General features: G+C 50.4%; 2 non-coding genes across 2 annotated transcripts; both read right to left on the bottom strand.

Annotated features, from left to right (window-relative positions):
• Nucleotides 1–288: 288 nt before the first annotated feature.
• Nucleotides 289–392, bottom strand: LOC112065520 (U6 spliceosomal RNA). The gene has a single exon (XR_002892072.1). It is a non-coding gene; the product is annotated as a U6 spliceosomal RNA (small nuclear RNA).
• A 10,118-nt stretch (nt 393–10,510) lies between these two features.
• On the bottom strand, nt 10,511–10,582 carry TRNAK-UUU (transfer RNA lysine (anticodon UUU)). Its single transcript has one exon. It is a non-coding gene; the product is annotated as a tRNA-Lys (tRNA).
• Nucleotides 10,583–12,518: the final 1,936 nt, after the last annotated feature.

The raw sequence follows: 12,518 nt of genomic DNA, 5'->3' as shown, positions 1-12,518 counted from the left end.
CCACCCTCCCACCCTCCCTATCCCACCCCTCTAGGTGGACACAAAGCACCGAGCTGATCTCCCTGTGCTGTGCGGCTGCTTCCCACTAGCTATTTACTTTTGGTAGCATATATATGTCCATGCCACTCTCTCACTTCATCCCAGCTTACCTTCCCCCTCCCTGTGTCCTCACGTCCATTGTCTACATCTGCGTCTTTATTCCTGTCCTGCCCCTAGGTTCTTCAGAACCATTTTTTTTTTTTAAGATTCCGTATATATGTGTTAGCATACGGTATTTGTTTTTCTCTTCAAAATATGGACTGCTTCACGAATTTGCGTGTCATCCTTGCGCAGGGGCCATGCTAATCTCTGTATTGTTCCAATTTTAGTGTGTGTGCTGCTGAAGCCAGCACCTGGGGTGGTTTTTTGATAGAGTTCTGGGTACTGAAGCAGAGTGATGGGTCACAGCTGCTTCTCAGAAAGACCACTTTGGTGGCAGGTGGAAAGGTGAAGGAAAGGATGAGACGAGGCAGAAAGACAAGCCAAAAGGGCCTGGCGGTAGTCCAGGCCTGGCACCCAGTGGCTGCTCATTCAGTCCTGGTGGGGAAGGCAGGGCGCCCTTACCTAGCGCAGAATCAGGAAATGGTCCTAGAAGCGCATTAGGAGTTGGTGGGACAAAGCGGGGAGGGCTGGCGCAGGACAGTGGGACAAAGCGGGGGAGAGCCGCACGTGCAAAGGCAGGGAGGCCCGGACTGAGAACCTGGAAGTTCCAGGAACAAGGAGTTGCCGGAGCAGAGGACTCGAGGAGAGTGGCTGGAAGTGCGACAGATAGGTGGGTGTGTTCCCAGCAGGCTGTTCCCTGCACATGGTGCTGTGATCGAGAGGTGGACGGGGGCAGAAATGCAGCCTGGGTTCTGCTGGCCCAGCCTTGCACGTTGCATCCTGTTCTCCCCGGCCCTGGTGGAAGACCTTGCGGGCCGGGTGAAGGTGATGGGGTATGGTGGTGAGAGCCACAGCACGGAGTACCAGGGGAGAACCAAGGCCAGATCTGCATTTTGGAAGGGTCCACTTCCAGCAGAGAGGAAACTTCAGAGGAGAGAGAAGCTGGAGGCCACGTGGGAGGCTCTTGTAGTTGTTCCAGGGAGAGCTGGCAGGGGTTTGAGCCAGGTGGAGAATAACAGGGAGGTCAGCCAACAGGACTTGGAGGTCAATTGGATGCAAGTGCTGGGGCTTGGAGGAGTCAGGGTGACCACGGGGTCCAGCCAAGGTCCAGCAGGAGGCCTACAGCTTGGAGGAACTGAGTCCTGAATCAGCTAAGTACACGATCCAAACAGTTCAGGAGCTTCTGCCAGCCCCCTGGGTTAGCCCAGTGCCCAGAGCTGGGAGGGAAGGCCCTGTCCCAGCCTTCCAGACTCTGCTTCCTCCTAGAAAGATGCAAGAAGCCAGAAACACGAGCTTGGTATGCCCCACCCAAACTTGTCCTCTCTCTGCCACGTGCCAGTGGCCCCAGGACCTGCCAGGGCTCTCCACTCCATCCTCAGGCCCCTGGCCCTGGGCCCAGCTGGCCTTGTAATCTCCAGGATCAGGGGGAGGGGCGACCCCCTATACTGACCACCACCCTCAAGGCATAAACTGCCTAGGAGATCAAGGACATCGTTGCAGCTGCCACCTTGCCTTCAGCCCCCTTCTCTTGGCACCCAGCCTTCCTCCATCTCATCCTGTCTCTCCCTGGATTAAAAAAACCCCACTGCTTTCCCTCCCCCGCAGCACTGAGTGCCAACTTCTTGGCGCTCCCGGTCTGTCCCCCTCCTCTGCCTCTCATCCCACAGATCTGTCCCCTTTCTTCTCTACGTCAGCCGCAGAGCAGTGAGCGGCTGCAGCCTTGGCACCGGCCCCCTCGCGGCCCGGCCGGCCTGGGACTTGGGTCCACCTGGCGCCCCCGCACCCCAGCTGGCGCTTCCCGGTTGTCTAGACCGGCCAGGGCCGCCCCGCCCCCGGGCTCAGATCTGCGGCCAGAGCCGGAAGTGGCTCCGGCCCCGGGCGGGCGGGGCTCCGCGTGCCCGAGACGGTGCCCGCCGCCGGCTGCGCAGAGAGGCGGGGAGCCCCGGGGAAGGGCGCTGGAACCCCGAAACACCAGCGCTGCGGACTGCAGAGTCTCTGCATCTGTCATCTTTCGGACGTGTGCAAATAGGTAGGTTGGTGCAGCAAACCTTCGCGCCTTGTTGCCGGACTTCATTTCATAAAAGCATAAGGGGGACCCCCCCCCCCAAGTCAAAGCTTTTGAACCAAGAGGTGACCTGTGTCCGTTTCGCCTCCTGTCCCGGGCGCTCTGGGCTTTGGGAGGTGTGTCCGGGCTGAGTACGGAGGATGTGCTTGGGGGCCGCTGGCCACCTCCCCTCCACCCCCCACCCCGCCTGCTCGCTTTGCCCACAGTGTGCCCAGCCAGCACCCCCAGATACGCTGGGGGATGCCTTACCAAGTGTGTCCTCCCAAGCAGCCCCTGCTTTCTGCAAGAGAGCCAGATGCTGTTTATGCAACCTCTCCAGAATCTCAGTGTACTGTACTTTTTAAAGTGATTTGATTCAAAGCACTCATTCTTTAATTAAACTTCATTTAGCTGCCATCTGTCTGGGTTCAAAATTGGCTTCGTGTTTTGCAACTCTAAATGAGAATTGTTATTGGATTTGTAAACACATGCACCAAAAAAAAAAAATCACAAAACACTTTCAAAAGTAATAGATGAGGAATGTGCAGAAGGAATGTTATAGGAGCTGCATCTTAGGCGTTCTAATTGCTGGGGAATGTATTCTGGTGGGTACATAATCATTTTATATACAAATCTTTGTATAGAAATCTGGTATCAATGAAAAGATCACGATTATAGAAAATGCCGGAATTATATCTGACTGAAAACAGTAATAAAGCAATAATCAGAGCAGGGACAAAGCGAGGGTGAGGCCGGAGGGGGGCGGGGAGCAGCTCTCATGCACCTGCTGCCCTGCAGGGAGCCTCCCTCACCTGCCCAGCTGCTTCCCTTCTGCTAAAAAAGGAGGGTGAGCCTGAGCTCTACGGGCAGGGGCTTCACAACAACCCTTCTAGATACCTTTTTAAGTAAGGAGTCAAAGCTTTATTAAGGCTCAGCTGCTGACCTCCAAGGTGTAGGGTCTGCTCCCTCCCACCTGGGCCAGGCAGAGAAGGAGAAAGAAGAGAAAAGATGGAGAGGGATGGTAGTACCTCTTTGAAGCCTCGTGTAGTGGCTCTTTGGGGAAAATGGTATTAAGGATTTTTTGGTGGGGAAACTGAGGCACAAAGACAGTGGAGGAGCAGAGCTGGAGGCTGGTGGTCGCAGGGTGGGCAGCTCTTGGTGTCAGAGTTCCTGGGTGATCGAGTTTGGAGGACGCAGAAGGGGGAAGGTGGGTAGAGGTTGACGTGTGTGGATTGAAGCAGGACCCCAACATCCCCAAGACTCTCTTTGAGTGATCTGGCCTCTGCCCCGTGCTCCCCTGATCTCATCTCCCAGGCCATCTCCCCAGCACTGCCCTTCTGTCTTATGGGGTTGGGGGTCCTTCTTTCATTTCCTCAAAGCGGCCTCTCCTCCTTCCCAACTCACGTGGCAGCACCTTCCTGTTTTACCTTTCACTGAAATGTCCCCTCCACAGAGGCCTCTCCAGACCATCCAGTCTAAAGCAGAAATACCCTCCACCTCATAATTTTTAAATTTCACCTCCTTTTAAAAAAAAAAAAAAACCATGTTATTACTTCACTCATCTCCACAGGGGGCAGAAAGTGAGCCTTCCCTTAACTCTATATATATATATATATTTTTGGGCTGCACCGCTCAGCTTGCAGGATCTTAGTTCCCCAACCAGGGATTGAACCCGAGCCCTCAGCAGTGAAAGCACCGAGTCCTAAAACCACTGGACCTCCAGGGAACTCCCTTCCTTTAACTCTAGATCTTCCTTCCTAGTGATTCCAGTAACCTTGCCCCCATCCCATCACCCTCCCACCTATGGGGAACCGGGACAGGTGCCTCTGCCTGTTTTCCACCATTAAAGGCTGCTTGCTTGATTTCTGGTCAAGCGTTAAGATTCTAGAAGGCCCGATGTTTCAACATCAATGTCCCTGAAACGGTCCACCTAAGATGTGGGAAATGGAAGCCAGGATAAACACTAGGTGCTACAGAGGTACGAAAACTCTCCACCTGGCTTACACTTTTGCAGATAATAGTAAAATAACCACTATATACTAACTGTCTACAATGTCAGAGCCATTAGGTAAGACCTTTTGTGTGCACTGTTAATCCTCACAGCCCTGCAAGGTAAATATTCTTTCTTCCCCTTACAGATGAAGAATTTGAGGTTCAAAAAAGATCAAGGGTTATTATCCAGGGTTACACAGCTAGGAAAAATTGAGCACCAAGCCAGGATTCAAAGCTAGGGCTGCCTGGCTCAGAGGATTCAGACCACCAAGTGCTGCCCCAGGGTAGATCCTGCATGCAGCTGTCCGTCCCCGCTCTGGGTACGCGGCAAGGGGTGGAAAAGCAGTGGGCAACCTCCAACTGGGAGGAGTTCTCGTCTCGTTTCCTCCTTGTTTGAAGAAGAACAGAGATACATTTAAAAAGAGGGGGGCTTCCCTGGTGCCGCAGCGGTTAAGAATCCGCCTGCCGATGCAGGGGACACGGGTTCGTGCCCCGGTCCGGGAAGATCCCACATGCCGTGGAGCAGCTAAGCCTGTGCTCTGCAACTACTGAGCCTGCGCTCTACAGCCCACGAGCCACAGCTACTGAGCCCGCGAGCCACAACTACTGAAGCCCGCGCGCCTAGAGCCCGGGCTCTACAACAAGAGAAGCCACTGCAATGAGAAGCCTGCGCACCACAACAAAGAGTAGCCCCCGCTCTCCACAACTAGAGGAAGCCTGCGTGCAGCAATGAGGACCCAATGCAGCCAAAAATAAATAAATAAAATAAATAAATTTATTTTTAAAAAAAAGAGGGGGGAAAAATGGGTACCAGTTCAAGGCTTGCCCAGAAAAGTTGCTAAGACACTCCTCTTAGTCCACAGGAAAGGGACATTAACAGGAGGCCACAGATGGAAGGACTAGAGAAATACAAACACATACAATCTCACGTATACACACTCACACAGACTCATACACATACGCGCACATACACATATTTTTAAAACTGTTAATTAGAGGTGTTGTCACAATTCCCAGTTATAGCAGAGTGCTTGGCTCACAGATGTTGCACTGGCATCTGAGAAACTGCCACAGAGAGGAGCCATCCTCAGCCACAGCTCTGAACACACCTGGCCCTGCCAGCACACAGCTCTGCTGGCCCCCACTGGCCCCAGGAGGAAATCCTCCAGCCTCACTCCGGCATCTGGGGCCCAGCCCCCAACAACTCCTTCTGTATCTCCCAGTGTGCCTTGGGCTCCAGCCAAACCATGTCCTTACTGTTCTCAGAACATTCTAGAGCCTAACATACCTCCACGCCTCTGCCCCGGCTTTCAGCCTGGCTGGCCCTTCCCCTTTCCTTTGCTTCACAAGGGTCTGCCCTGCTCTGTGGTCCAGCAGGAAGGTCCTCTCTTGTGCTACCTCCCCAGGCGGTCCCCGCCCAGCAGGTGCTCTCAGAAAACTCCACACAATGTGCTATTGTCCCCTGAAAAAAAAAAAAGAGCTTATTGAACACACAGCCTGAAACACTAGCTCCTAATATCTCCTAAACATCCCCCAGCAAAAAGAATGTCCTTTTCTTCTCTGTCGCCTTCCAGACGTCCTGCTCTGAAGTCTGAGATACAAGCCTTCCTTGCTCAGGAAATCTGCTGTTCCTCTTGAAGTCTCATTTCTCGTTTTTTCATTTTTTCCCCCTACCATGGTGTACATTACATCCCCATGACTTATTTATTTTATAACTGGGAGTTTGTACCTTTGGACCACCTTCACCCATTTCACCCATCCTCCACTCCCTGCGTCTGCCAACTACCAATCTATCTGTATCTGTAAGGATTTTTTTTTTTTTAGTTTATTTTTGGCTGCGTTGGTCTTAGTTGCTATGCATGGGCTTTCTCTAGTTGCGGCGAGCGGGGGCTACTCTTCATTTTGGTGCACGGGATTCTCACTGCGGTGGCATCTCTTGTTGCGGAGCACGGGCTCTAGGCACATGGGCTCAGTAGTTGTGGCTTGCGGGCTCTAGAGCGCAGGCTCAGTAGTTGCGGTGCACAGGCTTAGTTGCTCCATGGCATGTGGGATCTTCTCGGACCAGGGCTCGAACCCGTGTCCCTTGCCTTGGCAGGCGGATTCATAACCCCTGCGCCACCAGGGAAGTCCCAGTTTTTTGTTGTTTTATTTGTTATTTTGTTTTTTAGATTCCACATATAAGTGAAATCATATGGTATTTGTCTTTCTCTGATTTATTTCACTTAGTGTAATACCCTCTAAGTCCATCCATGTTGTCACAAATGGTAAGATTTCATTCTTTTTTGTGGCTGAGTGATATTCTGTTGTGTGGGTATATATATATATACCACATCTTCTTTATCCATTCATCCATCCAGGGACACTTAGGTTGCTTCCGTGTCTTGGCTATTGCAAATAATGCTGTAGAGAACACAGAGGTACAGATGTCTTTTCAAGGTAGTGTTTTTTTGTTTCCTTCCAATAAATACCCTAAAGTGGAATTGCTGGATCATATGGTAGTTCTGTTTCTAATTTTTAGGAATCTCCATACTGTTTTCCAGAGTCGCTACGCTAATTTACTTTCCCACCAACAGTGCACAAGGGTTATCTTTTCTCCACATCCTTGCCAGCATTTATTATTTGTTGTCTTTTTTTTTTTTTTTTTTTGCGGTACGCGGGCCTCTCACTGTTGTGGCCTTTCCCGTTGCGGGGCACGGGCTCCGGACGCGCAGGCTCAGCGGCCATGGCTCACGGGCCCAGCCGCTCCGCGGCATGTGGGATCTTCCCGGACCGGGGCACGAACCCGTGTCCCCTGCATCGGCAGACGGACTCTCAACCACTGCGCCACCAGGGAAGCCCTATTTGTTGTCTTTCTGATAACAGCCATTCTAACAGGTGTGAGTTGATATCTCATTGTGGTTTTGATTTGCATTTCCCTGATGATCAGTGATTTTGAGCACCTTTTCATGTACCTATTGGCCATCTGTACCTCTTCTTTGGGAAAATGTCTATTGAGATCCTCTGCCCTTTTTTTTTTTTTTTCTCATATAGGTTATTACAGAATATTGAGTAGAGTTCCCCATGCTATACAGTAGGTCCTTGTTAGTTATCTATTTTATATATAGTAGTGTGTAGATGTTAATCCCAATCTCCTAATTTATCACTTCCCCCCATGTTTCCCCTTTGGTAACCGTAAGTTTGATTTCGAGATCTGTGAGCCTGTTTCTGTTTTGTAAAAAAGTTCATTTGTATCATTTTTTTGTTAGATTCCACATATAAGTGATATCATATGATATTTGTCTTTCTCTTTCTGACTTACTTCCTCTGCCCATTGTTTGCTTTTTGCTCTTGTGTTGTGTGAGTTCGTTATACATCTTGGATATTAACCCCTTATCAGCTATGTGATTTGCGTATATTTTCTCCCATTCGGTAGTTTGTTGAAGCCTCATTTTTGGGGGGTGGGTCTCTGACCCTTTTTCCTTCTCCAAGAGCTTACCCTGCTCTGCTGTCAGCCAGCCCTGCAGCTGCAGGCTGCTGCTTTTTTTTTTTTTTTGGCCATGCCCCTCGGCTTGCAGGATCTTAGCTCCCCGACCAGGGATCGAGCCCATGCCTGCAGCAGTGAAAGCGTAGAGTCCTAACCACTGGACCACCAGGGAGTTCCCCAGGCTGCTTCTGCCTCCTTCCTTCTCTCTCTCTGCTCTGCTACTGCCCCCACCTCCTTTCAGAGGAGGTGTTTCTAGGACTCTGGGAGGCTCCCATACTTGCCTCATCACCTGAGGGACTTCCTGCTCTCCAGACCTCAGACATCCTCAGGGCCTAAGCACCTGGTTCCCTGGATCCCAATGAAGAGAATGGTTTGAAGTGAATCTGGAAAAGGGGCAGGGACTGCAGAGGTTGGGGGAGTTACCTGCTGTGTCTTCAGTAGATTTGTGAACCTCTTGAGTTGGCTGTCAGGACCAGGAGGTGAAAGTGACCAGAAAGCATCCACCTGAAAGGTCATAAGCCCATTGGAGTGACAATTCATTGGCTTCTTTAGTGATTAAACAAACACTCATGAAGCATCTTTGCCAAGACCTCGTGCCTCCTGCCTGTGATGGACAAGAAGCAAGTCAACCGCCGACACATAACTACAAGACCAGAGCTGTGAAGGAAATGAACAAGGTGTAGGAACCAAGGCTGGGGTCAGCCAGGGAAGAGACGAGGATGAAATTGAGTCTTTAAAGGTCAGTAGGAGTCAGCCAAGCAAAGAGCAGGAGGAAGGCAAACATCTCCAGAGAGAGGGAGCACGGCATGGGGGCCCTGAGGTGGGGATTGGGGAGGAAGTGGGCTTCTTTCTGTGGAGGTGACGAGTGGTGGGTGAAGGGGAGAGAGCCATGGGATGGAGCTGGAGAAGCAAGACTTCACCCGCAGTGTCCTGGCCACCGCCAAAGAGTTTTATTTAGTCATGGGAGCAACGCCATCCAATTTATGCTTCTTCAGAACTCACTCTGGTTGCTCTGTGGAGAATGTAAAGAGCTCCAACAACTCAACGGAAAACACACACAAGCCAAGGAAAAAATGGGCAAAAGACTTGAGTGGATATTTCTCCAAAGAAGATATACAAATGGCCAATCAATTAATGAAAAGATGCTTAACATCATTAGTCATTAGGGAAATGCAAATCAAAACCACGATGAGGGGGACTTCCCTGGCGGTCCAGTGGTTAAGACTCTGCGCTCCCAGTGCAAGGGATACAGGTTCGATCCCTGGTCGGGGAACTTAAATCCCGCATGCCACACAGCGTGGCCAAAAATTAAAAAACAAAAACCAAAAAAACCCCACAATGAGGTACCTACTAGGTACCTGTGATATCCTACTAGGATGTCTATGATAAAAAATAAAACAGAAAATAGCAAGGGTTGGAGAGGATGTGGAGAAACTAGAAACTTCCTGCATTGCTGGCGGGAACGTGAAATGGTGCAGCCTCTGTGGGAAAGCAACTGGCAGTTTTTCAAAAAGTTAAACATGGAATTATCATATGACCAGTGTGATATTGTGATACGATAAATATATATTTTGGTCTTCACCTGTTTTCCCGGTACCAGCTCCAAAAACCATTGCGATTTCCTAAGTGATAAGAGCAACAGAGGTGTCTTTTGTTATTCATAACAAGCCCTTCAAACACACCTGAGTTTATGTTAATGAGGTGACTTTTGGACCGCCCCTAAGGAAGGAGGCTGGCTGCCAGGTGAATCAGCCTTATAGTTAGAGGGTTGGAACTTTCAGCCCCACCCCCTGAACTTCAAGGAGGGAAAGGGGGCTAGATTCAATTACTCACCAATGGCCAATGATTTAATCGGTCTTGCCTAAGTAATGAAGCCTTCATAAAAATCCCTACGGTACAGGTTCAGAGAGCTTCCAAGTGGATGAACCAGAACGCCTCCATGTGCCAGGAGGGTGGCGCACCTCAAACTCCATTGGGACAGAAGTTCCTGTGCTCTGGACCCTTCTGGACCTGGCCCTATGTACCTCTTCATCTGGCTGTTCATTCATATCCTTTAACATCCTTTGTAATAAACTGGAAATCTAGTAAGTAAATTGTTAACCTGATTCTGTGAGCCACTCTAGCAAATGACTGAACCCAAGAAGGGAGTCATGGAAACCTCTAATTTATCACCGGCCCTTCAGAAGCTCAGGTGACAACCTGGACTTAGGATTGGCATCCAAAGTGGGGTCAGTCTTGTGGAATTGAGCCCTTAACCTGTGGGATCTGATGCTATCTCCAGGTAGATAGCATTAAAATTGAGTTAAATTGTAGACCCACTAAGCTGGTGTCTGAAAATTGGTTGGTGTGGGAAAAACCCCACACATTTGGTGACCAGAAATGCAGAATGTTGTAATAGAGGAGAAACACAGGAGTTTTTCATTTTCACCTGGCAATTCCACTCTAAGACGTTACCCTAGGGAATTGAAAGCAGGGACTCAAATAGGTGTTTGTATACCAATGTTCATTGCAACATTATTCACAATAGCCAAAAGGTGGAAACAACCTGAAGTCCACCAACAGATGAACTGATAAGCAAAATGTAGTGTATCCATACAATGGAATATGATTTAGCCACAAAAAGGAATGAAGTTCTGATACCTGCTACAACAGGGATGAACCTTGAAAACATGCTGAGTGAAAGAAGCCAGACACAGAAGGGCAAATAGTGTACGGCTCCATTTCTATAAGGTATTTGGACAGGCAAATTCACAGAGACAGAAAGGAGATTTGAGGTTACCAGGGCCTAGGAGGGGTGGGGAAACAATGGGGAATGATTATTCTTTCTTTCTTTTTTTTTTGGCTGCGCCGCCCAGCTTGTGGGATCTTAGTTCCCTGACCAGGGATCGAACCTGGGCCCTCGGCAATAAAAGCACAGAGTCCTACCGCTGGACTTCCAGGGAATTCCCTGGGGAATGATTATTTAATGGGTACAGAGTTTCTGCTTGGGATGATGGAAACGTTCTGGAAATAGTGGTGATGGTTACACATCATTGTGAGTGTACTTAATGCCACTGAGTTATGCACCTAAATAGTGAGTGTTATGTATTTTTTACCATGATTAAAAACAAAAGTTTTTTAAGCATTCTGGCTGCTGCGTGGAGGACAGTGGTGGCATCTAGATGACCTCTCTAGTCATCAAAATCAAATTCTCTCCTTCCGTTTTTCCCACCATCCATCCATGCTGGAAAAAGCACGTAGTATTGACCGTACCATCCTCAGCCTGCCATTCAGAGATTCCCTGGCCCCACCCAGGTGATCGGAAGCCCCTTGGACACTTATAGGTGGGCATCTGGGAGACCCAAGCTTGTCTTGATCCAGCCCAACCCAGCTGGTCCAGGGAAAGCAAGTCCCTCCAGAGCGTCTTGAAACTACACCACTGTAGAGAAATTTTGAAGTTAGGGGGACCCCTTCCAGGGCCCGAGCATGGGCCCTTGTCTGACACCCGGAAATGAATTGTCCAAGGAGACACAGGTGCTGACAAAGCAGGAGACTTTATTGGGAAGGGCGTCCAGGCGGAGAGCAGCAGGGTAAGGGAACCCCGGCGAACCGCTCTGCCACGTGGCTTCCGGTCTCGGGTTTTACGGTAACTGGGTTGTCTCTGGCCAATCACACTGACTCAGGGTCCTTCCTGGGGGCGTGCGCGTCCCTCAGCCAGGGTGGATTTCGGCGAGAAGGATTCTGGGAGGTTGGTAGGACATGTGGGCTATCGTCTCCTCTCCCCTTTTGACCTTCCCCGAATTCTTCTGGTTGGGGGTAGCTTGTTAGTTCCGCATTCCTTACCAGGAGCTCCTGTTGCAAGTGACTACTATCTTGCCTGGCCAGGGTGGGCGGTTTCCGTCAGTGGTTCCCCTAACAGAGAGAATAGCCCCAGAGGGCTTTTTGCCGATGATGGCAGTGCCAGTGCCGAGTATTCTAAGTGCCATGACAGGCGATGCTTCCCAGAGGCGGTCCCTGCAGATCCCTGAGTGGCCACAGGCTCCAGGAAGAGGGCAGGTTCAGGGCCCAGTGAGGGCTGAGTCACTCTCCATCTGGAGGGAGGAGGAAATTCTGTCTTTCCGGATCATGGGCATCCTTTTCTGTGACTGTATCTTGCACATACCAACTGCTGGCCAGTTGCTCAAGGGTCCGGGGATCCTGCTCCTCTCCCAGGCCTGAGTCTGACACACGGAGGGGTTTCTCAGAACCAGTGTGATGAATGAACGGGTGCTGAGGCCGCAGACGCCAGCCTGGGAGCCCAGGGAGAGCCAGCCCCTGCCCAGGGTGACCAACAGGAAGTTGGTGGCTGAGTCAGGATTGGACCCGGGTGCCCCCTCCCAGACTGAGCCTCTCTCTGTCGCGGCCCCCCCCCCCCGCGGGGGTAGGTCCCTCCACCCTCGGACCCCGAGGAGGGGCAGCTTTTGAGTCACACACGTGCTCTTTTCACCGTTTTGTTTTGTTTTGTTTTGTTTTGTTTCTTTTCTTTTGTTCTCTTTCTGGTAAATCTGATTTGAGCTTTGAAAGCCGAGCCGTCTTAGGATCGGGTTGCCAGATTTAGCAAATAAAAATACAGGATGCTCCATTAGATGTGATTTTCAGATCAACAGCAAATAATTCGTTAGTATATGTATGTCCCATGCAATATTTGAGACAGGACTTACACTAAAAGTAGTTATTTGGCGTTGATTGGCAATTCAAATTTCTGTATTTTTCTGGCAACCCTCCCCTGGAAGCCAGACTCTGTTACCTGCAGAGAGAAGGCGGCCTTTGAGCGGGGGAGGATGGAGGAAGAAACAGAGCGATCAGGCCTGATTCAGGAAAATGGCGGCCTCTCTCCACCGGCTCCCCCAGAACCTAGCT

Source organism: Physeter macrocephalus, unplaced genomic scaffold (genome assembly GCF_002837175.3).
Source record: "Physeter macrocephalus isolate SW-GA unplaced genomic scaffold, ASM283717v5 random_17, whole genome shotgun sequence".
NCBI lineage: Eukaryota > Metazoa > Chordata > Mammalia > Artiodactyla > Physeteridae > Physeter > Physeter macrocephalus.
This window is presented reverse-complemented; position numbering and strand designations above follow the sequence as displayed.